The sequence below is a fragment of the Heptranchias perlo genome, chromosome 29, assembly GCF_035084215.1.
Source record: "Heptranchias perlo isolate sHepPer1 chromosome 29, sHepPer1.hap1, whole genome shotgun sequence".
Taxonomy (NCBI): Eukaryota; Metazoa; Chordata; class Chondrichthyes; order Hexanchiformes; family Hexanchidae; genus Heptranchias; species Heptranchias perlo.
Window position 1 is genome coordinate 6843645 of NC_090353.1, and position 27936 is coordinate 6871580.

The following is a 27936-nucleotide window of genomic DNA, read 5'->3' on the forward strand; positions in this document are numbered from 1 at the left end:
TTGGAGGCGGAGGGCAGAAGTTAGGAAAATCCAGCTCTAAGTGTCAACATGCTGTTCGACAGTGGAAGGCATCACAGCCTCGCCCGATCCTGCCCTCACCTGACATTCATACACCTGCACTTTCCACCGGAATAGTCCCCAAGAGCGGGAACCCGACTTAGTTTTCACCTCCTTAGCTCCGCACCCCAACTGCGACCCAGCCTAAGAGCAGCTCACAGCACAGGTGAGAGAATTCAGTTGTGTGCAGAGACTGGAGAAGCTGGGATTGTTCTCCTCAGAGCAGAGAAGGTTAAAGGGAGATTTAACAGGTGTTCAGAATTATGAAGGGTTTTGATAGGATAGATAGGGAGAAACTTTCCACTGGCAGTGGGGTCGGTAACCAGAGGACAATTGGCAAAAGAACCAAGGGGGGAGATGAGGGGTATTTTTGTACGAATCGAGTTGTTCTGATCTGGAACGCACTGCCTGAAAGGGCGGTGGAAGCAGATTCAATAATAACTTTCAAAAGGGAATTGGATACATACTTGAAAAGGAGAAATTTACAGGGCTATGGGGAAAGAGCAGGAGAGTGGGACTAATTGGACAGCTCTTTCAAAGAGCCGGCACAGGCACGATGGGCCGAATGGCCTCTTTCTGTGCTGTAAGATTCTATGTGATGAGGGATTTACTGGGTCACTGCATCAGCCAGGGCTTTCTCCTTCTTGACAAAATCATCTTAAATATTTGTGCTGGGCATGACGCTCCTTTTTGCTAAGATTACACATTTTCCCGACTCACTATCTCAGATTATGCACAATTACCTGGAGCAGACACTATAATCCTGATTTCACTGGGAGGGTGGTGGCGAGGGGTGAGCTTGGGGCCGGCCGGGGCTGAATGTCAGGCTCCCCCCGGGCTGCTGACGTGAGGTTCGGCTGATTTTAACTCCCGGGCCTCATCTAAATAAGTCAGGCCCGACTTCCACCCAAATCGGTGCCAATGATGTGGAGTCGTCAGGCGGGAGTGGAGTGAGTGCAGCAGGAGGCCAAGGCCGGGGACCTGTGCGAGTGGTCACCGACAGAGTTCAGTAAGTGGTGGTGGTGGGGGTGGGGATGGGAGGGGAGGCCATCCGGGGAGGGAGGGAAGCCTGGGGCCTTGGTTCCCTTTTGGGGCCTGTAGGAGCACTCCCGCTCTCCTGCTCCTCCTGCACTCCTGGCCCACAAGGAAACGTTTAAAAAATACATCTTACTTAACTCCTGGGCCTGCTGCTCCTGTAATGGGAAAGGACAGATTAAGATTTCAGGTGTTGGTCCTTCCCCAGAACTGGAATTGAGGCCCTGAGTACGAATATACGAACATACGAACAATGGTGGACAAGAGAAGACCCTGTGGTCCATCCAGCCTGTCCCACACAATTGCGATACGTTGTGCATCAAAATATATACACTCCCCACCCCCACACCATGTGATCCTGGGACAGGCAAAAAAAACCAGACAAAAATCCCGGCCAATTTGGGGGGAAAAAATCTGGGAAATTCCTCTCCGACCCCCCTTTGGCGACTGAAGCTAGTCCATGAGATCATTCTGGCCCCGATTATTCTATGCATTACATTACTTACCTTTTATCAGAGGCAATCTCCGCCCCAGCCAGAAACAGGTCCAGCTCTCGCTTGAAGGAATTCAGTGAATCGACGTCCACTGCACGAGCCGGCATCCTATTCCAGAGGGCCACTATTCTCTGGGAAAAGAGCCACCTCTCGACATCTAACCTCGATCTAGCCTTATACAACTTAAAATTGTGACCCCTGGTCCTCCCTAACCTGATTAATTGGAACAAACTGTCAACATAAATACAATCTATTCCTTTCATCATCTTATAAACCTCAATCAGATCACCCCTGAGCTGACACTTCTCTAAAGTGTAGAGTCCCAGTTCTTTTAGCCTATCTTGATAACTAAGATGCTTTAAGCTGGGAATTAGACTAGTGACCCTCCTCTGCACCCTTTCCAAAGCCTCAATATCACCCACCATGTGAGGAGACCGGAACTGGACGCAGAGAAACACAGTGAAACACAGTGAAACATATTCCATCTGAGGCATGACCAAGGTCCTGTACAGGGACAAAATAGTCTGCTTTGTCTTAGAGTCAATTATCCTATAAATGCCCCCCAACACCCTATTTTCTCCAGCTATCGCTTTACGGCATTGTTCATGAACCTTTAGCGATCTTTGCACTAGGACGCCCAGATCTCTTTCTTTCTCCACCTGCTTTAATGCTTTTCCCTGGAGGGTGTATGTATGTTGAGCATTTGTCCTGCCCACATGCACAGCACTGCACTTCTCTAAATTAAACATCATTTACCAGTCACGAGGCCAGTCCCCCAAACACATCAAGATCTGCCTGAAGCAGTCGGGCATCATCTACAGTCCTGACACTTGCACAGATCTTGGTATCATCTGCAAATTTGCAGATTGTGGCCCCAACACCTAGATCATTAATTAGAATAGTAACGAGCAATGGTTCCAACACCAGTCCCTGTGGGACACCACTGGTGAGCGGTCTCCAAACAGATCCAAACCCATCAATAACTATTTTCTGCCTATGGCTTTCCAGCCAGTTCTCATTCCAGCTCAATATATATCACTAATACCAGAGGTTTCGGTCTTGTGGAGGAGCCTCATGTCGGGTACCTTGTCAAAAGCTTTTTGGAAGTCTAAGTAGACAATGTCGACTGGGCTTCCCTCATCCACCATCTTGGTGACTTCTTCAAAAAGTATAATCAAATTTGTTAGAGGTGACCTTTTTTTGATGTGGAGATGCCGGTGATGGACTGGGGTTGACAATTGTAAACAATTTTACAACACCAAGTTATAGTCCAGCAATTTTATTTTAAATTCACAAGCTTTCGGAGGCTTCCTCCTTCGTCAGGTGAACGATGTGAAAATCACATCGTTCACCTGACGAAGGAGGAAGCCTCCGAAAGCTTGTGAATTTAAAATAAAATTGCTGGACTATAACTTGGTGTTGTAAAATTGTTTACCTTTTTTTGAAGCCGTGTTGGGTGTTCCCAAGAATGAACAAGGTGCGAGAGAATGAACAGGTATAGAGAGATGCTGACAGCTATCACAGAGATGGTTAATGGGCTTAATCACTGCAAACAGATTTTACCCAGCTCTCAAATACACTTTCCTCCATTTTGGAGCATTTCTGATGTTCTCTTCACGGCCTCACTGAGATGATCTTTATGTTGTCCTAACAATCTTTCATCTCTTGCCAGCCTTTTTAAAATGCCTATTCGTAGGTCTTAAACAACAACAACTTGCTTTTATACAGTGCCTTTGATGTAGTAAAATGTCCCAAGGTGCTTCACTACATTAAAGGCGCTAAACTCATGAACTCTCTCTGTGTAACAGGAGGCTGCATCCCTGTCGTTCTGTGCTGCTCGTTGACTTGTTCAGTCCTATAAAGAGGCCCGTTTATCTCTCAGTTCTGACAAAAGGTCTACACCAGAAATGTAAGGAATCTTACAACACCAGGTTATAGTCCAACAGTTTTATTTGAAAATCACAAGCTTTCGGAGGCTTCCTCCTTCATCAGGTGAGTGTGGGATTCCATGAAGGTTATCGCATATATAGTCAGAGAACAATGCCTGGTGATTACAGATAATCTTTCCAACTGCCCATTGTCAAGGCAATCAAAGTGTTCAGACAGAGAGACAGTACATACAGGACTACTGAATATACAAACGGTCAGGACCCAAAGACAGAGAGAGAGAGAGAGAGAGAGAAACATCCGAAAGGAAGAGAAAGAGAGAGAATGACCAGTTGTATTAAAAACAGATAACTCTTTTTTTGCTGGTGGGGTTACGTGTAGTGTGACATGAACCCAAGATCCCGGTTGAGGCCGTCCTCATGGGTGCGGAACTTGGCTATCAATTTCTGCTCGACGATTTTGCGTTGTCGTGTGTCTCGAAGGCCGCCTTGGAGTACGCTGACCCGAAGATCGGTGGCTGAATGTCCCTGACTGCTGAAGTGTTCCCGGGAAATGTCTTTGTTCCTTTCAGATGTTGACGGGCCTGGTGCGGATCTGCAGTATTTTCTGTTGTTGATTCCGTCCTCCTGTCGGATGAGGAGCTGGATGGACGGGTGTGGGTTTGGGTGCAGGATTCTCAGGAGTTGCCCATCTTCCCAGAGAGATGGTTCAGAAGGCCAGAACGGGACTGGTTTCATTCTTAAATGGTAGCAGATACCTTGAGAGTATCCTCCAAGACTGGAACTGCTGCCCCTGTGACTGAAGATCACTGCTGTCCTCAGCCATTGGATCATTTCAATCATCACCAGGGAGTATCTCAGATATTAGCCAGAGACCTGTGTCATACTGTGCTGTGCACAACACACACAAACGTACACACACACACACATACACATACACGCACACACAAACGCACACACACACAAACGCACACACACATACACACACACAAACACACACACGCACACACAAACACACGCACCCACACACGCACACACAAACCCACACACACGCACCCACACACGCACACACAAACGCACACACACAAACACACACACAAACACACGCACCCACATACATGTGCACACACACATGCACACTCACACACAAACATATGCACGCGCACACACACGCGTGCACACACACGCACACTCACACTCACACACAAACACACACACGCTCACTCACACACAAACACATGCACACACACGCGCGCACACACACGTGCACACACACGCGCACACTCACACACACACACACACACACACACACACACCCCTTAATCACTCAGCTTCCAAACTGAAACCTAAAAATACTGTTCACTGTTTATTCTGATATGGAGGTTTTGTCAGTTGTGTGGGACAGGATGTGAATAAGATCAAACATCAAACACTCTGAGCTGACGGCTGCAGCAAAGGCAAAATATTTTGATTATTTCATTTCTACCACATTGTTTCAGTTAGTTTGGTCTCTGTGTTCTGACTTTTATTTACAATATTTCCTCTGCTTTGTCCCTCTTCTCTCAGTGCTCCCTCCTGCCATTTCCCGAAGTCTCATTCCCCCATTCCCACCTTCACTCATGACTGTTAAAGGGACACTAACCTAGCAATTATTGTTGGTTATATTAAGAAAGAACTTGCATCTTTCACGACCTCAGGACGTCCCAAAGCGCTGCACAGCCAATGAAGTACTTTTTGAAGTGTAGTCACTGTTGTAATGTAGGAAACGCGACAGCAAATTTGCACACAGCAAGATCCCACAAACAGCAATGAGATAATGACCAGAGTGTAGTCCCTGTTGTAATGTAGGAAACACTTCAGAAGCTCAAAGATGATAAAGGTGGAAGGAGTTGACGTGGTGAGTCACTGGGCGGGGGCGGGGGCTCAGGGTGACCTTTGTGGACAGACTGGATATGTTCATTGTAGTGGTTACCCTCTTGGTCTGCCCAATGAGTGAATACAGTGTGTTAGATTGGAGGAGGCACGTGTAAATTACCATCTCAGCGGGTAAGAGTATTTGGGACCTTGGACAGTGGTGTGGGAAGAGGCTAATGGGCAGGTGGTACAGTGGGAAAGGGCCAGGGAACAGAAGTTGGGAACAAAGTGAGAACAATCAAAGCCATAAATGACATCCTTTGTGACTGTGACCATGATGCTTTGTCCCTTCTTGTCCCCCTTCTCCTCCCCGCAGAATCTGACACAGCTGACCATGCCATCTTCCCCCATTGCCTCTCTTCTGTTGTCCAACCTTGTGCCCTTTCTCGGTTCCACTTCTACTTAACCGAATGCAGCCAGATCTTCTCCAGCAATGGCTTCTCTTCCCTCCCCCACACCATTACCGCGGGAGTCCCCCAGAATCTATCCTTGCTCCACCCTCTTCTTTCTCATCTACATGCTGGTGAAATGACCTACAGGATCAGCTTCCACATGTACGCTGACGACACCCCGTTCTACCTCTCCACCACCTCCCTCACTGCCCCAGTGTTGTCCAACTGCTTGCCCAACATCCAGGCTTGGATGAGCCATAACTTCCTCCAGCTCATCCCTGAATATACTAAAGTCACCGGGGGTTAAATTGGGCCGCGTAACGCACTTTTTTCAGGCACTTTGTGGCCTCCTAAGGCCCCAAATTGGCGGGCAGGATGTGTGCACATGCTTCCAACTGGAAGTGCGCCACCCGCCATATTGGGTAAGGACAAACAAGAGGCATTAGGCCATCTGCATATGCAAATAAGAGGTTTAATGCCTGCTTTAGGTCCCCGCTCCAACAGTGATTAGCCCTGAGGCGGCCAGCGCTGGGAAAACCAATTCTAAATACTGTGTAAGTGAAAAAAAATAGGTACTTACCACAATCACCACCACTCCCGGTCTCCCGATCCCCGACCTCCGACATCCAGACCATGGCCTTGACCTTTGATGCCTCCTCCCCAGTCCCCCGATGTTATCTCTGAGGCCCCGATCCCTCCCGACCCCCGCGATGCGACCACTTGCCTGTGCGGCCTCCTACCACATGCTGTCTACATTATGATGAGGTCCAAGGCCCAAAATCCAGGGCTCTTCAGACTGCACCATTTGTGCGGGGGCAGGGCGGGGTAGATGGAAAAACTCCTGAATTTAACCCCCATTATCTTTGGCCCGTGCCACAAACTCTGTATTTTCACCCTCAGTGCCATCCCCCTCCCTGGCCGCTCTCTCAAGCTCAATCAGGCCATTTGCAACTTTGCCATCCTGTTTGACCCTCATGTTAGTTTCAGCTCCCACTTACTTCCACCTCTGCCCCAATCTCCCTTACACATGCCTTTCCCTTCCATACTTGACTACTGCGACCAGCTGACCTCCTGTCCTCCTGACCCAAAATCATCACAGTTGAGGAAAGCATCAGAAATGTAGGTAGTTGGGCTGGACTCGTGGACAGAGAATGGAGTCAGGATAAGAAGTGAACAATTTGGTGGAGCAGAACCAATGTGAAACAATGGCTCCCAGCCCTGAATGTGAATCTTCAGGAGTCAGCCTTGGCTCAGTGGTAGCATTCTCGCCCTTGAGTCAGAAGGTCATGGGTTCGAGACCCATCCCAGAGACTACTGAGGGAGTGCTCCACTGTCGGTAGGCACCAACTTTCGGATGAGACATCTGTCCTCCCAAGCGGACATTAAAGGTCCCATGATACTATTCGAAGAAGAGCAGGGGAGTTCTCAACGGTGTCCTGGCCAATATTTATCCCTCAACCAACACCTAATGAACAGATTATCTGGTCATTTATCTCATTGCTGTTTGTGGGATCTTGCTGTGACCAAATTGGCTGCTGCGTTTCCTACATTACAACAGTGACTACACTTCAAAACTACCTCATTGTGAAAGGCACTATATAAATGCAAGCTCCTTCCTTCTTGTGGAGGAGCAGTGTTGTCGGGATTGTCCTCTCTGCACTGGCGGCTCCCTTTTGGGAGCGGGATTCCTGCCCGAAGCCCACTCTGCATTTCTAATGAGCCTGACCCAGGCAAATGGGTTGGGGGTCAAGTGGATTTGGAATGATGGGTGGAAGTCCTGCCCTGATGGAACTCCCCCCTCCCCCAAAGAGGTGAGTCGCGGCCATTGGTTCTGGCTCTCCGAAGGCAAGATGAAGGCTGTTCCTTCAAACGGTTGATGGGATGAAGGATGATGTGAATTTGAAGAACTGGTGGCTGTGATGTAGATTGAGCTGGTGCTGTTGCTGGGGGATAAAGTCGGGAGGGTGTGTGTGATGGTCTATAGTAGAGAGGGCACTCTTGGTCTACTCTGTGATCAGTCAAAGGGTGATGAGCTTCTCTGGAGTGGAATAAGTCACGCCAGTTTTATCTCTCCCCATGAGACAGGGGAATGACCTTCCATGTTATTGTAGCCCTGCCCTGACTGTCCAGCCTTCATGGCCTGCTTTGAGCATCAGGTCCCTCTGAATGGGATTGTAATAATCTACAGCTAGTAACCAGGCCTCTGAATGGGACTGTAATAGTCTATAGCTAGTAAGACCAGGTCTCTGAATGGGACTGTAATAGTCTATAGCTAGTAAGACCAGGCCTCTGAATGGGACTGTAATAGTCTATAGTTAGTAAGACCAGGCCTCTGAATGGGACTGTAATAGTCTATAGCTAGTAAGACCAGGCCTCTGAATGGGACTGTAATAGTCTATAGCTAGTAAGACCAGGCCTCTGAATGGGACTGTAATAGTCTATAGTTAGTAAGACCAGGCCTCTGAATGGGACTGTAATAGTCTATAGCTAGTAAGACCAGGCCTCTGAATGGGACTGTAATAGTCTATAGCTAGTAACCAGGCCTCTGAATGGGACTGTAATAGTCTATAGCTAGTAACCAGGCCTCTGAATGGGACTGTAATAGTCTATAGCTAGTAACCAGGCCTCTGAATGGGACTGTAATAGTCTATAGCTAGTAACCAGGCCTCTGAATGGGACTGTAATAGTCTATAGCTAGTAAGACCAGGCCTCTGAATGGGACTGTAATAGTCTATAGCTAGTAAGACCAGGCCTCTGAATGGGATTGTAATAGTCTATAGCTAGTAACCAGGCCTCTGAATGGGACTGTAATAGTCTATAGCTAGTAACCAGGCCTCTGAATGGGACTGTAATAGTCTATAGCTAGTAAGACCAGGCCTCTGAATGGGACTGTAATAGTCTATAGCTAGTAACCAGGCCTCTGAATGGGACTGTAATAGTCTATAGCTAGAGCTAATGGGTGTCAGGCACCCTTTTTTTTTGCTACTAAAACAAGTGACAAAACATTCTGGACTGGAACTGTGCTGAAGCTGTTTAGAATCAGACCTGGTGAGGAGCAGGACGCTGACTGAAAGCTGTTTGATGCTGTGGTGTCTCCCTGGGCTGTGGGCTGTAATTTGCTCGGCTCTGTGTGTAGCACAGCCAATGGATTGCATATTTCTGGGAATTCAGGCAAGCGTGTAATTAAGTGCTGTCCTTTTTTTGGAGGCGGGGAGCGGGGGTGAGGCAGTGATGGGGGTGAGGGGGCAGTGGGGGTGGGGGGCAGTGGGGGGTTGGTGGGAGGGCAGTGGGGGTGAGGGTGCATTTGGGGGGACGGTGGGGCGGTGGAGGTGATGGGGCGGTGAGGGGCGGTGGGGGGGGGTGGTGGTTGGGGGGGGTGATGGAGGTGGGGGGCAGTGGGGATGAGGGGGCGGTGGGGGTGAGGGGGCGGTGGGGGGGTGGTGGGGGTGTGGTGGGAGGCGGTGGGCGGGTGGTGGGGGTGAGGGGTGGAGGTGGGGCGGTGAGGGGTGGGGGTTGGTGGAGGTGGGGGGTGGTGGAGGTGAGGGGGTGGTGGGGATGAGGGGGCGGTGGGGGTGAGGGGGCGGTGAGGGGGCGGTGGGGGTGAAGGGGGTGGTGGGGGTGAGGGGGGTGGTGGGGGTGAGGGGGCGGTGAGGGGGCGGTGGGGGTGAAGGGGGTGGTGGGGGTGAGGGGGTGGTGAGGGGGCGGTGGGGGGTGAAGGGGGTGGTGGGGGTGAGGGGGTGGTGGAGGTGAGGGGGTGGTGGGGATGAGGGGGCGGTGGGGGTGAGGGGGGCGGTGAGGGGGTGGTGGGGGTGAGGGGGTGGTGAGGGGGCGGTGGGGGTGAGGGGGCGGTGGGGGTGAGGGGGTGGTGAGGGGGCGGTGGGGGTTAGGGGGGTGAGGGGGCGGTGGGGGTGAGGGGTGGAAGGGTGGAGGTGAGGGGGCGGTGGGGGTGAGGGGTGGAAGGGTGGAGGTGGGGGAGAGGGGGCGGTGGGGGTGAGGGGGGGAGAGGGGGCGGTGGGGGTGAGGGGTGGAGGTGGGGGAGAGGTTGCTGGTGGGGGTGAGAGGTGGGGTAGAGAGGGCAGACTGCTGTTTTGAGAAGGATGTTGTCTCTGAGGTATATTTCTCTGAACATCATCTGCGTGATTAGAGAGGAAAAAAACACTTTAAAGAGACTGCGAGCAGTTCCTCTCGGTCTTTGTGTGTGTTTATGGTGGAGGATGTTTACAAAAAGAAAAAAGGGAAATTCTGGCAGGGGCATCCATCTGACTTTCTATTGTCTGATCTAGAAATAACACGCACCAGTCAAAGGGCCCCTGGTGGATTCTCTCGGTGTTTGAAGCCACCCCGAGAAGCCGGATTCTGTACAGAGTGTATCTGCCACAGGAGCCCTCACCACCACCACCCTCACCACCACCACCCTCACCACCACTACCCTCACCACCACCACCACCCTCACCACCACCCTCACCACCACCACCCTCACCACCACCACCCTCACCACCACCCTCACCACCACCACCCTCACCACCACCACCCTCACCACCACCACCCTCACCACCACCCTCACCACCACCACCCTCACCACCACCACCCTCACCACCACCACCACCACCCTCACCACCACCACCCTCACCACCACCACCCTCACCACCACCACCACCCTCACCACCACCACCACCACCCTCACCACCACTACCCTCACCACCACCACCACCCTCACCACCACCCTCACCACCACCACCCTCACCACCACCACCACCCTCACCACCACCACCCTCACCACCACCACCCTCACCACCACCACCCTCACCACCACCACCACCCTCACCACCACCACCACCACCCTCACCACCACCACAACAACAACTTGCATTATCGTAGTAAAACGTCCCAAGGTGCTTCACAGGGGCATTACCAAACAAAATTTGACACCGAGCCACATGTGGAGATATTAGGACAGGTGGTCAAAGAAGTAGGTTTTAAGGAGCATCTTAAAGGAGAAGAGAGAGATAGTAGAGCGGTGAAGAGGTTTAGGGAGGGAATTCCAGAGCTTAGGGCCCAGGCAGCTGAAGGCACGGCCGCCAATGATGGAGCGATGGAAATCGGGGATGCACAAGGGGCCAGTTGGAGGAGAGAGAGAAGAAAGAGAAAGATTTGTATTAATATAGTGTCTTTGATGACCTCAGGACCTCCTAAGGTGCTTTACAGCCAATGAAATATTTGTAGTCACTGTTATAATGTAGAAAATTTGGCAGCCAATTTGCGCACAGCAAGCTCCCACAAACAGTTATGAGATAATGACCAGATAATCTGTTTTTTAGTGATGTTGGTTAAAGGATAAATATTGGGCCAGGACACAGAGTTAACCTTTCAGATCACTGACTTGTCATTTGTTTTATTTTATGTTTGAAGTAAATACACATTATCAACCCCTCTTTGTTCCCCCTCCAGCTGCATGCCTCACCCCCTCCTCCTGTCCGACTCTGGGACTCAAGTTTACTGCTTGTGCCCCATTCCGCCCGCCACTCATCAGAGACTGATCTTGCAGTCACTACACCCCTTCTTTCACTGCTCCTTCATCTTCCTAATTCTCTCTCTCGCTCTCAAAAGCCTGTTAATAACCCAAATCTTTGGCCTTACTTTGATTCCCCTTTTCTCTTTAATCTTTCCGGTTTTCTGCTCGTAGCTCCTCTCCCCTACTGTAAGATGTTCCTCCTCCTGAGGGCACAGTATTAATGTTATTGTTGGTCGTTGTACCGTAGCATGAGACAATGCCTTTGGAAGAGGAAGGGAGAAGAGGGGAGATCATTGGAGCAGATATAAGTACAGATTGAGTTGAAGGGCGTCACATCTTTAAATACTTTGGATGACATTACAATCCATAGTAAGAAAATAACTTGCATTTATATAGCACCTTTCACATCCCAAAGGGCTTCACAACCACTGAAGTACTTTTGAAGTGCAGCCACTATTGTTATGTAGGGAAACGTGACATCCAATTTGCTTACAGCAAAGTCCCACAAACAGAAACAAGATAAACGACCTGATAATCTGGTGCAGTGGTGCTTGATAAGGAATGTTGGTCACAACACCAGCAAAACATCCCCTTTCATTTTCAAAGAAGATCTGTTCTATCTAACTAGGTCCTCGGTTTGATGTCTAATCTGAAAGTCAGCACCTCTGACAGTGCAGTACTCCCTCAGCACTACACCAGAATATTGGCCTAGATTTTGCACTCAGGTCTCTGGAGTGAGGTTTGATCCCATGACCTTCATAACTCAGAAGCAAGAATGCTGCCAACTGAGCCAAGCTGAAACTTAGCACTTTGATAGTACGCTCGCCATGAGAGTGAAGTCGATCTATTTGTTGGGTCAGTCACCCAAACCCCGAGTGCCTTTCCATAACACATGACAGGAATAGGGGATGTTTGAAGTAAATTCCCATTGTCAACTCTTCTTTCTTCCCCCTCCAACTCAACCTTTTCCAGCTGTATGCCTCACATCCCCCTCATGTCCGACTCTGGGTTACTGCTTGTGCCCCATTCCCCCCGGACTAAAAGCTGATAAATCCCCTGGACCTGATGGCCTACATCTGAGGATTCTAAAAGAGGTGGCTGCAGAGATAGTGGATGCAGTGGTTGTGATCTTCCAAAATTCTCTAGATTCTGGAATGGTCCCAGTGGATTGGAAAGTAGCAAATGTGACCCCGCTATTCAAGAAAGGAGGGAGAGAGAAAACAGGGAATTATAGGCCGGTTAGCCTGACATCAGTCATTGGGAAAATGCTGGAATCCATTATTAAGGAAGTGGTAACAGGGCTCTTAGAAAATCATAATATGATTAGACAGAGTCAACATGGTTTTATGAAAGGGAAATTGTGTTTGACAAACCTACTAGAGTTTTTTGAGGCTGTAACTAGCAGGGTAGATAAAGGGGAACCAGTGGATGGAGTATATTTGGATTTTCAAAAGGCATTCAATAAGGTGCCACATAAAAGGTTGTTACACAAGGTAAGGGCTCATGGGATTGGGGGTAATATATTAGCGTGGATAGAGGATTGGTTAATGGACAGAAAACAGAGAGTAGGGATAAACGGGTCATTCTCAGGTTAGCAGGCTGTAACCAGTGGGGTGCCGCAAAGATCAGTGCTTGGGCCTCAGCTATTTACAATCTATATTAATGACTTAAATGAAGGGACCGAGTGTAATGTATCCAAGTTTGCTGACGATACAAAGCTAGGTGGTAAAGTAAGCTGTGAGGAGAATAAAAAGGGGGTGATTTTAACCCCCAAGAACGGGTGGGTTGGGGGTTGAAATTAGTTGTTTTTTTGGATCACAACCACAGAATGTTTGGACTTTGCATTCCCAGTGGGAAGCCTGTTCTTTTCCGACCTGACGTTAAACCTGAAGTGAAGCCGGGTTGCAGTCGCGACCCAAAAACAACTATTTTCAACTCCCACCCGCCCCCAACCCACTCATTTTTGGGGGCTAAAATCATCCCTAAAGAGCCTGCAAAGGGATATAGACAGGTTAACTGAGTGGGCAAGAAGGTGGCAGATGGAGTATAATGTGGGGAAATGTGAGGTTATTCACTTTGGTAGGAAGAATAGAAAAACAGAATATTTTTTAAATGGTGAGAAAATATTAAATGTTGGTGTTCAGAGGGATTTGGGTGTCCTCATACAAGAAACATAAAAAGTTAGTGTACAGGTTTAGCAAGCAATTAGGAAGAAAAATGGCATGTTGGCCTTTATTGGGTTGGAGTACAAGAGTAAGGAAGTCTTACTACAGTTGTACAGGCTGGAGTACTGCGTACAGGTTTGGTCTCCTTATCTAAGGAAGGTTATACTTTCCTTAGAGGCGGTGCAACAAAGGTTCACTAGATTGATTCCTGGGATGAGAGGGTTGTCCTATGAAGAGAGGTTGAGTAGAATGGGCCTATACTCTGGAGTTTAGAAGAATGAGAGGTGATCTCATTGAAACATATAAGTTTATGAGGGGGTTTGACAGGGTAGATGCTGAGAGGTTGTTTCCCCTGGCTGGAGAATCTAGAACTAGGGGGCATAATAGCAGGATACAGGGTCGGCCATTCAAGACTGAGATGAGGAGGAATTTCTTCACTCAGGGTTGTGAATCTTTGGAATTCTCTACCCCTGAGGGCTGTGGATGCTGAGTCGTTGAGTATATTCAAGGCTAAGATGGAAAGATTTTTGGACTCTAGGGGAATCAAGGGATATGGGGATCGGACGGGAAAATGGAGTTGAGGTCGAAGATCAGTCATGATCTTATTGAATGGCAGAGCAGGCTCGAGGGGCCATATGGCCTACTCCTGCTCCTATTTCTTATGTTCTTACATTCTAAGACCTGGATAGGGGCCAGTTTACAGAAAGAGAGGGGTTCTACTGAGGAGTAATGGGCCCAATGTAGCGAATGTCTAACCATCCATCTGTATAAAAGTTTTGAGACCAGTCTATCAAGCTCCAGGCATCACAGATTAAATTTCTACGTCTCGCACTTTAAAAAGAGGCCAATTATTTCCTGTTGTTTTTTTTCCCTCAGATTTATGAACAGAAAATACTCTCGAATACACCTATCACTTTTGTTTCTTTTTCACCATCTTTGACCTGATACACAGCACTTAAAGGCATAGGATTGGAAACTCAAGTCAGCTGGGATCGTGCTGTGCCTCGCACCACACAGTGAAGATCATGGGGTACCAATTTGGCAGTGGGAGGGCTCGCATCCAATCTCCGCAGGCATTGGTCCCACTGCTAAATTCGTGGGGTCCTTTTTTTAGGTGTCCTGAGCGGATGTCAAAAACAGGCCTCAGCCCCCTTAAATATGTAAATGAGGAGCCTGACACCATCAAGACATTTGCTGACAATGGACGGGGCAAGTGTGGGCCCTGCCCTCCTCAGGATTCTTTAGCGGCCGTCAACCAAAGGTAAATTTAAAAATGTTTAATTTCTTTTAAAAAAAACGTTCCTGTGGAGACAGGAGGAGAAAAAGGACCTCGGCCAAAATCTACCCGAATGTGTTGAGTATTTAATCTGTTTTAAGACGCTATTATTGTCAATCCTCTTTTGTTTGTCCTACACATCCTTCCTCCTCCCTGTTGAGGTCAAGACTCATCTCATAGGCTCGGGCCTAGGCTTTCCGGCCCTGTCCTGTCACTGGGCCTCGGATGGACGGGGCTGGGAGTGTGGTTCGGGATGTGCTCCTGTTTCCTGCATTTGCCTAATTCAAACGCTGGATGAAAGAAAGGAAAGAAAGACTTGTATTTATTAAAGCACCTTTCACGACCTCAGGACGTCCCAAAGTGTTTTACAGTACTTTTTGAAGTGTAGTCACTGTTGTAATGTAGGAAGTGCAGCAGCCAATTTGCGCACAGCAAGGACCAGATAATCTATTTTATTGATGTTGGTTGAGGGATAAATCTTGGCCAGGACGCCGGGGAGAAATCCCCCACTCTTCTTCAAAATAGTGCCACAGGATCTTTTATGTCCACCTGAGAGGGCGAACAGGGCCTCGGCTTAACGTCTCATCCGAAAGACGGCACTTCCGACAGTGCAGCCCTCCCTCAGCACTGCACTGCAGTGTCAGCCCTAGATTATGTGCCCTAGTCTTTGGAGTGGAGCCACTCGGTTGCCACTGAGCCAGGTCTAAACCGTCTGAAAAGGATGTTAATTAGGCCTCAGCGTTCACTGGTCAATGGTCGGTGGAGGAGGTATTAATCGGGCACCTCAGCGGCCACCTCTTCCTGCAGAGATCTCCAGACTTGGTGTGACTTCCCGGCTGAGGCCCCGCCTCCCGCACATAAATGACCCCCGGGGCAGGCAATACGGCTGGGGTATAAGAACATAAGAACATAAGAAATAGGAGCAGGAGTAGGCCAATCGGCCCCTCGAGCCTGCTCCGCCATTCAATAAGATCATGGCTGATCTGATCCTATGGTTGGGGGAGGGGGACAGAAGTCCTCTTGCTCCAATTCATTCCTTCCCAGGACCTTGTAGTTGTAGAACTCTCTGGGGCATTATTTCCTCTTATTGCCTGGGGGCCGCACAGGTGGGATTTATTCCGGCTCTGTGGCCCTCTCCGCTCGATTTCCTCTGTGAGCTGCCCCCAGGTCATTTATTTTTATTTATTCTCGGGATGTGGGCGTTGCTGGCAAGGCTGGGCATTTATTGCCCATCCCTCATTGCCCTGAGAAGGTGGTGGTGGGCCTTCTTGAACCTCTGGTGGTTTGATACAACTGAGGGGCTTACTAGGCCACTTCAGATGGCAGCTAAGTGTCAACAACACTGGTGTGGGACTGGAGTCACATATGGGCCAGACTGGGTTTGCTTCCCTAAAGGACATTACATAAGATTACATAGAATTTACAGCACAGAAACAGGCCATTCGGCCCAACAGCTCTGTGCTGGTGTTTATGTTCACACCTTACTTCATCTCACTCTATCAATATATCCTTCTATTCTTTTCTCCCTCTTGTGTTTATCCAGCTTCCCCTTAAATGCATCTATTCTAATTGCCTCAACCACTCCCTGTGATAGCGAGTTCCACATTCTCACCAGTCTCTGAGTAAAGAAGTTTCTCCTGAGTTCCTTATTGGATTTTATTAGTGACTATCTTATATTGATGGCCTCTACTTTTGGACTCCCCACAAGTGGAAACATCTTCCCTACGTCTACCCTATTAGTGAACCACTTTTACTGATACCAGCTTTTTATTTTGAGATTTTTAGAAATGATTTCAAATTTTCGAACTGCAATGGAGGTATTTAAATTCCCGTTCGTTCTGGATTATTGGTCTGGGCCTCTGAATTACTGATCCAGTAACATAACCACTACACTACCCTAATTTATTATTTAACACCCAATCGCCAAAGAGGAAAGCTCGCCCTGTTCCTCCCTTAGTCTCCCTTTCGATTATCGACATGCTTTTCACACCCAATCCTGATGTAGCTTGCCTTTTCTCCTACACTTGTCACCCTCGGTGCTGTCCTGCGCTAAAGTTCCTGAGTTTCGATATAACCGTTTTTCTGTCGCACCAGGACACGTGAGAAAAGCAATAGAATAATTGTGATTTTTTTTTTTGTTTCTCAGAGTTTCTCAGCTCTGAGAGTTGGTGGGTTGTTTGTGCAGCAGAGTGTGTGTGTGAGCAGGTGAGAATATAACACGTTTATAGCCGCTATCTTTGATAAAGGAAGTGATAAAGTCACACTTCTGACAAGTGTCGGTTCCAAAGGTTGTTTGTGCCAACTACCAGCCACTGAAAACAACAGCAAACTGACCTGGTTGCTCAGAAGGCAAGAATCTTATCAGTTACCAGGATTGACTGTGCATGTTCCACCCACAGGCAGAGCCAACAGATCACCACACAGGAAAACACTTCATCTCTTGAGGTAATCTTTATTGTCCTTACTTAGCGGAAGGATCTCAGTGCTGTACCACGGATCCTCTTTCCACTTGTAACCCCACTTTTGGCACCGAGCATGTCACGTGTGAGACAGCACCTCCCAGCACTGCCTCCTCTGCCACCAAGAGTGGCAATGTGGGCAATGTCAGGGGAGGACCGTCACCAGAAGGACAGCAGTGTTTCAAGGAGATGTCCCACCACCATATTCTCCACCACCCCCTCGATCCAGCCACCTCACGCGGCCTCCCGACTCCCTTCACCTTGATCACGGACAAGGCCACCTCTGATCACTTCCTTGTTTCCCTCACCATCCATATTCCCCCTTCCCCCTTCCGACTCCATTTCCTTCCGTGTCCGCCCCGGAATAGACTCTTCCCCCAAATCACATACAACTTCCCAACGGTCGAGCCTTTAGCCCTCCATTTGCCACGATACTTCTGCAGCTGTCGATCTACTCAATCAGTCTCTCTCCTCCATCTTTGACGCCCTTGTCCCCAGTGAAACCTTTATTCTCCCCCCCCCCCCCCCACCCCCCCCGGTCGATACCCATGGTATAGCTCCCATCTTCTCAGGACAACGGGGGATGGGCAATAAAGGCAGCCTTGTCAGTGTCTCCTACAGCCCAAGAACAAATATATCGAGAATGGAGGCTAAAGGTCCCTCTACCCCATCACGTGGGACATACAAAAGCTACCTGGTCACTGATCATGGATAAACCTCTGCTTGGCTCGTGACTTTGACTATCTCTGAAATCTTTTGAGAAGAGGGCAGGGCCTGTGATTGTTTGCAGCCCTCTGTGATGGATATTATGTGGTCAGAGACTTCCTCTTACAGGAATATATTGGCAGCTCATAGCCAGTCTTCAGTAAGCACTTCTTGTGTGTGAACCTCAGAGCCACCTCCCCTTGACATTCAACGGCATTACCATCGCCGAATCCCCCACCATCAACATCCTGGGGGTCACCATTGACCAGAAACTTAACTGGACCAGCCATATAAATACTGTGGCTACGAGAGCAGGTCAGAGGCTGGGTATTCTGCGGCGAGTGACTCACCTCCTGACTCCCCAAAGCCTTTCCACCATCTACAAGGCACAAGTCAGGAGTGTGATGGAATACTCTCCACTTGCCTGGATGAGTGCAGCTCCAACAACACTCAAGAAGCTCGACACCATCCAAGATAAAGCAGCCCGCTTGATTGGCACCCCATCCACCACCCTAAACATTCACTCCCTTCACCACCGGCGCACTGTGGCTGCAGTGTGTACCATCCACAGGATGCACTGCAGCAACTCGCCAAGGCTTCTTCGACAGCACCTCCCAAACCCGCGACCTCTACCACCTAGAAGGACAAGGGCAGCAGGCGCATGGGAACAACACCACCTGCACGTTCCCCTCCAAGTCACACACCATCCCGACTTGGAAATATATCGCCGTTCCTTCATCGTTGCTGGGTCAAAATCCTGGAACTCCCTTCCTAACAGCACTGTGGGAGAACCGTCACCACACGGACTGCAGCGGTTCAAGAAGGTGGCTCACCACCACCTTCTCGAGGGCAATTAGGGATGGGCAATAAATGCCGGCCTTGCCAGCGACGCCCACATCCCGTGAACGAATAAAAAAAAAAAGGACTGTTAAAAGTCTGTGCCAGCTTAGCTAGGGAGCTAGATTGTAGCTACGGCAAGTAAGCTTCTGGTTTTAGGGGTTCTTGTTTAGGGAGAAAATGAATTGCATCTTTATTATTTTATATATCAAGAAGTATAGAGACATACATATCCCACTGTGCTAAACTGTGTACTGTTCATTCACCTATCTTATGTAAGTAACACCACTTATTGGTTTAAAGCCTATGACCAAATTCAGTAAGAGTGTTTAGCAGTTCCGTCATTTGAAGAGAGGACAATTCATGTGAAACATTCCAGTAGCTGGTGTACAGAATAAAGGTTCTCTGCTACAATCCCTGGGTCTCGCTGGGGTTTACCTAGATTTTGAACAGGAAAGGGTACACTCCGGATCATAGGGAATGCGAGGTCTGCTTACAGGAGTGACTCATGACACTGAACTTGGAGAATATCTAGCATAAACCCCCCAAAATAGGGCAAAAATCAAGGGGAGAAAATTGGTGAAGGAGTTTACAAAGATCGAAATCTAAGGGTGGTACATGGGGCCGCATTGCTAATGTCTTGATGTGGAGCCTAGTGAGAGGAGAGTGCAGGTCGGAGGTAGGGCTAGAACACTATCGGGTGGGTCTATGACCTGTGGACCTGTTTGACGAGACTCCCCCGGAAACAGAACCCTAACCGATAACCCACTGTTCCTTAAATATTTTTTTTCTCTGCCCAGTTCACTCCGCTCCTCTCCCGGAGGTGTTGACTCACACTGGGGTATCATTGAAGGCAGCTTCTGGAACCCCATTCATGTGGGCATTCATAATGTGTGAGAGTAGGGTTGCCAACCCTCCAGGATTGGCCTGGAGTCTCCAGGAATTGAAGATTAATCTCCTTAGACACTGCTGCGAGCAAACCGGGAGAAAAATCGCAGGGGTATTAAACAAAATTGTAAGTGGTTTTCATTTACTTTCTGCACTTTCATTTATTAGTTGTGAATATATTGGAGATGGGAAAATTGGCTGTTTGACTGACAATCAAGAATCATCCAATCGAGTAACAAAGAGTCTGTTCACTTTACACTTGCTATGGGAAGGCGGTGCATTGTAAGGATGGATGTGTCGGGCGACCAATGGCGAGAGTGTGGGGGCGGGGCGGTTGGAGGCGAGAGCTCACGTGATGAAACCTCCAGGAATACGTCCAACTAGAGTTGGCAACTCTATGTATGGGCCTAGGCAGTGAGTCCATGCCAGCTATTCGACTGTGGAGGGCATCACGGTTCCGCCCGATTGTGTCCTCGCCTGATGTCGCACATGTGCACTTTCAAGTAAGAGACAGCAGACAGTGATCAGGAGCAGATGCCCTCACTGATCTTTCCTGTCCCTAGGCCAGTGACCCTGAGGTCGATCGGAAAGCTCCTATTACTGCCCTGGCTGGGATCAGCTCTCTCAGTACAGGCCAGACATCAAACAGGAAAGGGCCTATAGTTTCAATAGAGGCCTTTCACTGCTGCTATGCATGCTGGGATACCCTAGCCTCCATAGCTGTAGGGTGAGTTGCAGCAAGAAAGGAATGCTTTGCAGATCCCACAGCCAGGTGAGGGAAGCAGGTAAAATGACACACAGGGGAAATAGAGAATTAGAAATGAGAGAACAGAGAGGCACAAAAATCGAAGAGCGGCTGATAGATTAGCGGCAGGTTCGTGCTGTGGGCTGGCCATATTCTGTCAGCAATGCAAGTGGATTCCATGGTCTGAGAGTCCTGTGAAACTGGGGAGACAGAGCTCAGTGTAGGGGACTGAGATCCACAGAGAGAGTGCCCTCATTGACTGCCCACTGACCCTCAGATCTTTAATGATTGAAAGTAATGGGTCAGATGGTCAGTTCTTTTCAATCATTAACACCTGAGCGATGATAGAGTTTGTATTATTTTTAAAAATTTGCCTTTTCTTTCCAGCCATTTAACACCAGCTGATTTCACACTGCAGTCAGTGCCCATTATTGTCAGGGTGGAACCATCTCTTACTGGTGACTGGCTGGAAGTGTGGTTGCCAGGACCCAGGTAGTAACTTGGGGTGACTCCATCACCAGTTAAAGATTTGGATTAAACTGCGGCCAGAGTCATCTCTCCCCGAGACTCGTTTGATAAACGAGCTGTCCACTGACATGCTGAGCCATATAGTCCACACAGGGCCCAGGTTTGATCCCCAGACATTAATCTGTCCACTGGGGTGGCACTGAGGGAGCTACAATTGGTCTCAACAATTGGTTGTCGGGGAGGTGCCAGGAGTCCCGCTTCTGATTGCTGTCCAGTGACTCCTGATGGAAACTGCGTGGGTGGCTACCACTGGGTGAGGCCTGGACCAGGGTCAGAGTGACCCCCTCCATACCTCTGGGTGAGGCCTGGAAAAGGGGCAGAATGACCCCCCCCCTCACCCTCTGGGTGAGGACAGGACCAGGTCAGAGTGGCCCCTCCCTCTGAGAGTGGACAGGACCAGGCCCGGGTGAGACGATGATGGTGATGGTTCGCTGGATCCTGACAGGGCCTAGGAATACCAGGCCATGGCCCCGCCCCTTACACCGATGACCTCATGGGGTGGGCTGAGGCTCCGTCCCCAACAAGGCCGTACAAGAAACTCGTACTCTGCGACCATTCCGGCAAACTCTCACCGGCCCATGATCCCAGACCTGTCTGTTGGTGATGTTACCGAGTCCCAGTGCTCCTATTAAATTCCTCTGCCTGCTGAGGATTGACATGCCTGTTACAGTACGAGTGTACTAGGTCTTTGTGTGATAACATCTGGCCTTTGCTGGTGGCACAGGCTCCAACAAAGTAGGCCGTGACGCAATGGATGGTGGGATGTCTCCATCCAACCTCAATCATCTCAACCTGTGCAAGCCTGGTCCTTCAAGTAGCGATTGAGTGCAGTGAGCCTGTAGTCATGGGGACTGAGTTGAGGCAGCTCTGACTCACTTCACTTAGGCCCTGGTTCTGCCTAAAGAGATTTTCAGCCCATCGTCTGGGTTGGATTTGGGTTCAGGTCACAGGTCAGCTGAGCTGGGTTTTGGTGGAAAGAAGCCCGAGTGTCAGTAGTTTCTCTTCAGTGAAAACCAGAGCTCCATTCTGTCTCTTTTATCCTCTCCGGACCACACCCTGTGGTCTGTGGGAACGGTGCCTTCTTGGAAGTTGAGTTATATTTTTAACCAAGTTGAGATTGCACAGCTTGGTCATGACCTCAGATCAGTTGAAGAGAAACAGGGGATAAAAATGATGCTGGAATCAGTCAAGATCGAGCAACAGAAATTATCACCACCTGTGGCTAGGTGATTGCTGCATCTTCATTGGAGAGGGAGCCTCAGGTTAACACAGCCGAGCTCCTCCGAGCCATTCCCCCAGCAGCTCTTTAATTGGTGGATATTTTTTCCCTCCCTCCCAGGATGTTGCTGACTCCCACTGAGGTACAATTCCACCTGTGACTTCACTCCAATACTTTGCCCAAATGCCAGCTCGGTTCATGGGGGAGAACTTTTGCCTCCAGGTCAGAAGAAAGAACTTGAATTTATATAACACCTTTCAGAACCTCAGGATGTCCCAAGCACTTCACAGGTTATGAAGTACTTTTGAAAGGTGGTTGCTGTTAATGTAAGAAACCTGGCAGCCATTTTGTGCACAGCAAGGTCCCTGAAACAGCATTGAGATAATGACCAGATCACCTGGTTTAGTGATAAATATTGGCCAGGACATCAAACTGGATTGTCAACCTAGATCTCAGGCTCAAGTGTCTGGAGTGGGACTTGAACCCACGACCTTCTGACTCAGAGGCGAGAGTGTTACTGCCAAGCCACAGCTCGTGACGGGTTCAAGCCCTGGCTCCAAGGACTTGAGCACAAAATCTACACTGGAGTGGAGTACTGAGGGAACGCTGGACTGTCGAGGCTGCTATCCTCGAATCGAAGCCCCCCTCCACCTGGTGGCGCTCCTCCAATTCTGGCCTCTTGCGCATCCCGATTTTAATCGCTCCACCATTGGCGGCCGTGCCTTCAGCTGCCTAGGCCCAACGCCCTGGAATCCCCTCCCCAAAGCTCTCTACCTCTCTCTCCTCCCTTAAGACCCTCCTTAAAACCTTCCTCTTTGACCAAGCATTTGGTCACCTGTCCTAATATCTCCTTCTTTGTCTCCGTCTCAATTTATTTGTCTGATTGCGCTCCTGTGAAGAGCCTTGGGACTTTTCACTACGTTAACGGCGCGATATAAATGCAAGTTGTTGTTGGTTGAGATCAGGTCACTCAGCAGAGTCCAAGAGTTGAATTTGGGACCACCCTGGGCCGCCTGGCTCACTGGGGAAACTTGCTGAGCCGCGCGCGGCGGGAGCTGTGCAGGTGATTCCTGATCGGCTGAAAGTCCTTTCTCCCCATAGTTAGTAGGAAGTGCGACTCAGCATGGAACTGCTGTCTACATTACTGGTAGACACTGACTCATGGGGACACAAAGACTCCACTAGAATACAATAGACAGGGACATTTCCACTTCCAGCCCCAGTCCCCCTCATGGCACTACCGGTTCAATAGGAATTAATGATAAACCATGGGCAGTTAATGTGGCGTGGGTCTGTGCCCATTAGGATCCCAGTTGTGACTCAATTCAATGGACGAGAGGACATTTTCATCTCATTATAGGGACCACCATCACGACCAACAACAACAACCTACATTTATATAGCGCCTTTAACGTAGAAAAACGTCTCAAGGCGCTTCACAGAGGTGTAATCAGATAAAAACTGACATGAAGACAAAAGAAGGAGCTATTAGGAAGGGTGACCAAAGGGCTTGGTCAAAGAGGTGGGTTGTAGGGAGGGTGTTAAAGGAGGAGAGAGAGGTGGAGAGAGGTGGCGAGGTTTAGGGAGGGAATTCCAGAGTGTGGGGCTTAAATGGCTGAAGTCACGGCCACCGATGGTGGGGCGAAGGGAGCGGGGGATTCACAAGAGAACTCGAGCTCAGGTCCTGGATCAGTTGACGTTGCTTTTTGCTGGTCAGGAGTCTCACTATCACCCCACAGGTTGTTTACAATAAACCAGTGCTCTCCTCTCTCTCTCTTTTATCTTTTCTGAGCCACACCTTGTGGCCTGTGGTAAATAACTTATTTTTTTTGATTGTTGTGCAGTGTCACGACCTCAGATCCGTTAAAGAGAAACAGGGGATACAAACAGTACATGAAGCTACTGTGGACTGCGAGAGACTAAAAGCATCGCCATCTGCTCGTGTGGGCACCAACACTGCTAAACATGAGGGTTGGGGTGAACTGCAGAACCCTCCTTCGAGAAGGAGCGTCAAGATCAGAGCCTGCTTTAAAGACCGAACCCTTACAAACATGGGCTCGAGTGCCCATCTAAGGGACTAGGCCTGCCATTACCCACAACTGTCGCCTGCTTCTACCCAAGTGACCCGGGGTCGTGACCCTTCACAGCTTAGTGAAAAATAAATCACCTGTCGAGAAGCCGCTGGCCCACAGACCATAAGCTGTGGTGTCGCAAAGATAAACCTGAGCAAGCACTGGTTTACTGACGAAAAATCACAGGCCCCTGACAAGCAAACCTGGGCTGGAAATCTGACCTTTCACCTCCATCATCTGGTTTGAGTCCAGCCCGTACAGATGTGACTGCTGTATCTTGCTTAGAGATGGAATGTCAAGATCAGGGCCTCCTTTAAAGGTCGAACTCTTACAAACATGGACTGGAGAGTTTTCTGATTCTGGCAGTGTGAAGGAGCTGAATTAACACCAGTTGATGCCATGGTTAACCGAGGAGGCCCTGGTTTCAGGTGTGTGTGGATGATAATTCAGGTCCCTCACGCAGTCTGACTCAATAACTGCTCCGAACCATTCCCCTTAGTGATGTCATTGACAAAACCCCCAGAAATAACAGGTGTGGAAGATTGGCCCTGAGAGTGCTGGGTTGTGGGAGGGCGTAAATCGGCAATTAAACCTTTGCGGGGTCAGGGGTTTCTGACGGGACTGATGTGTGCTGAGATCTCCTGCAGAAGTGCCCAGTACCCAGGTATCAGCTTCACAGGGCCTTATAACATAAGATGGAACATGGACTGGCCACTTGCTCCAGTAACAGGGACCAAACTATTGAACCCTGTACCTCTGTCTTTATTCTCATTATAAACATTGTCACATGATGTGCTTGTCCCTTGAGGTAAATGAGAAATTAGCACAAGACAAGGCATTTTATCAATACATGCTTGAAATGATAACCCATTATGAAAGGCAGTGCCCACCGAAGGGACTAGGCCTGCTACTACCCACAGTTGTTTTTGTCGCCTGCTTCTACCCAAGTGACCCGGGGTCGTGACCCTTCACAGCTTAGTGAAAAATAAATCAACTGTTGAGAAGCCGCTGGCCCACAGACCACAAGGTGCGGTATCACAAAGATAAACCTGAGCAAGCACTGGTTTACTGACGAGAAATCACAGGCCCCTGACAAGCAGACCTGGTAACTCCGACCTTTCACCTCTGTCACCCGGTTTGAGTTTCCTCTCTGCCCCCTAAAATGAAACGAGTCCGCTGCAAGACCCTGGTGCCCCACCCCCCATGGATGATCTGCCCGCTTTGTGCCCTTCAAACCCCGCCGGAATTTCGGGCCCTTATAAGATCACCCCCTCAGACCCCTCCTTTCAAGACAGTGAATCCCAAGTTTCTCCGGTCTTTCCTCATAACTCAACATGGCCTCGGCTGGTAATTCAACCGTGGGTGGCATCATGGCCCGGCCAATAGAGGGCGCGCCTCAAGTTTCGCACGCACCTGCCTTCCAGCGGACGTCCCTGGATGGTGATCAGGAGCAGGAACCCCGGCTGTTTATTGCCGTCCCTTACCCCGATACACAGACCCACCGTGAATACGATTAGCTAACTTGGTACAGACCAGGAATCAAACCAGACCGTTGCTTGTTACATGGCTCGGTATCACACTGCAATGACCCGCTGAGCCACTGGGGGAAGCCCAGAACCCCCAATCTTATTTCAAATGCTTCACAGAGCTGAAGATTCATGTGCTCCCCATTTCAAAACAGATATCACATGAAGACAGGTTGCATGAACTTAACTTGTATTCCTTCGAGTATGGAAGACTAAAGAGCGATCTAATCGAGGTGTTTCGGATGATTAAAGGATTTGATAGGGTAGATAGAGGGAAACTATTTCCTCTGGTGGTCCAGAACAAGAGGGCGTAACCTTAAAATTAGAGCCAGGCCGTTCAGGGGTGATGTCAGGAAGCATTTCTTCGCACAAAGGGGAGTGGAAATCTGGACCTCTCCCCCAAAAAAGGTGTGGATGGGGGGACAATTGGAGCTTTCAAGTCTGAGATTGATAGACTTTCGCTAAGTAAGGACATCAAGGGATAGGGAGCAAAGGTGGGTAAATGGAGTTGAGGTCCAGATCAGCCATGACCTAACTGAATGGCGGAGCAGGTTCGATGGGCTGAATGGCCTCCTTCTGCTCCTACGTCTCACTTCAGGAATGAGGACATTTCAAAGTTGCTTCAAAACAAAAGAATTTATAAATACGCTCGCCAGCACTGAAGTAGCAGGAGTAGCGAACAATGTCCTGCTCCAGATGGTGAAGGGGTGAGTGCATAGTGATGTATACAGGGCCCATTGTGTAGCTCAGTGAGACTGTTCACTGTAATTACCTTACAGGGGAAAGTCTGTTCACACAGACGCCACACAGAGCTGGGAAAAGCTTGACCAGGACATGCTGGAGAGAGAACTGCTGATAGAGTGTGAGGTCAGCCCCTGTACAATAGGGGTGATGTCAGCCCATTGTCAGTGCAGGCTCTGTGTGTGTGATGCTGTGACCTCGTCACTTCCACACTCACCATGGACCCGCGCAGTCTTCAAGGCTGTAACATGGAACAAGCTGCAGCCGAGAAATGACACTGCCTTATTAGTGTATGAATGCTTAATGGTGCAAGGGTGACTGGAGGCTTTTGGGCATCCAGCAGACAACAATAACTTGCATTTATATAGCGCCTTTAACATGGTAAAACGTCCCGAGGCGTGTCACAGGACTGATTATCAAACAATCTCAGGATGTCCCAAAGCGCATCTCAGCCAATGAAGTACATTTGAAGTGTAGTCACTGTTGTAATGTAGGAAACGCGGCAGCCAATTTGTGCACAGCAAGATCCCACAAACAGCAATGTGATAAATATCCAGATAATCTGTTTTAGTGATGTTGGTTGAGGGATAAATATTGGCCTGGACATTGGAGAGAACTCCCCTGCTCTTCGAAATAGTGCCGTGGTATCTTTTATGTCCACCTGAGAGGGGCCTCAGTTTAACGTCTCATCTACAAGAAGGATCTCACTCACCCCCTCGAGAGGGTGGTTTAATGTGGGATCGGGAGGACCAGGTGATCCCTCGGGATGGTTGCCCTGAGTGTAGGCCGCGATGGGACCAGCTGCCTCAGGGTGAACCATTGTTGCAGCAGGGACCTCAAGCAGGTGTGTAATTTGCAACCTGAACCCACGACCTTCTGACTCGGAGGTGGGAGTGCTACCACTGAGCCTCGGCTGACACTCCTGTACGTTCTGGAGTGGGGGTCCGGGCGAGGGGGTGACTCACCCGGATGTGCTTGGCCTCCCTCCATTCTTACTCCAAAAAAAACAAAGAAACAGCGGAATTCGTAAAGGGAAACTTTGTGTCCCCTTTAAAACTGGGGGGGTGGGGGGTCACCTGTGGAAAAGAAACAAAATAAAAACTAATACGTTTGCTGTGAATTCCTGTAAGGTCCTACTGGTCCTTTAAACCCATTTTCACAGGCGGTTGCACTTTCACCTCTGAGTCAGAAGGCGTAGGTTCAAGTCCCACTCCAGAAACTGGAGCACAAAATCTAGGCCGACACTGCCTGGTACTGAGGGAGTGCTGCACTGTCGGAGTCGGAGGGGCAGTACTGAGGGAGTGCTGCACTGTCGGAGTTGGAGGGGCAGTACTGAGGGAGTGCTGCACTGTCGGAGTCGGAGGGGCAGTACTGAGGGAGTGCTGCACTGTCGGAGTCGGAGGGGCAGTACTGAGGGAGTGCTGCACTGTCAGAGTCGGAGGGGCAGTACTGAGGGAGTGCTGCACTGTCGGAGTCGGAGGGGCA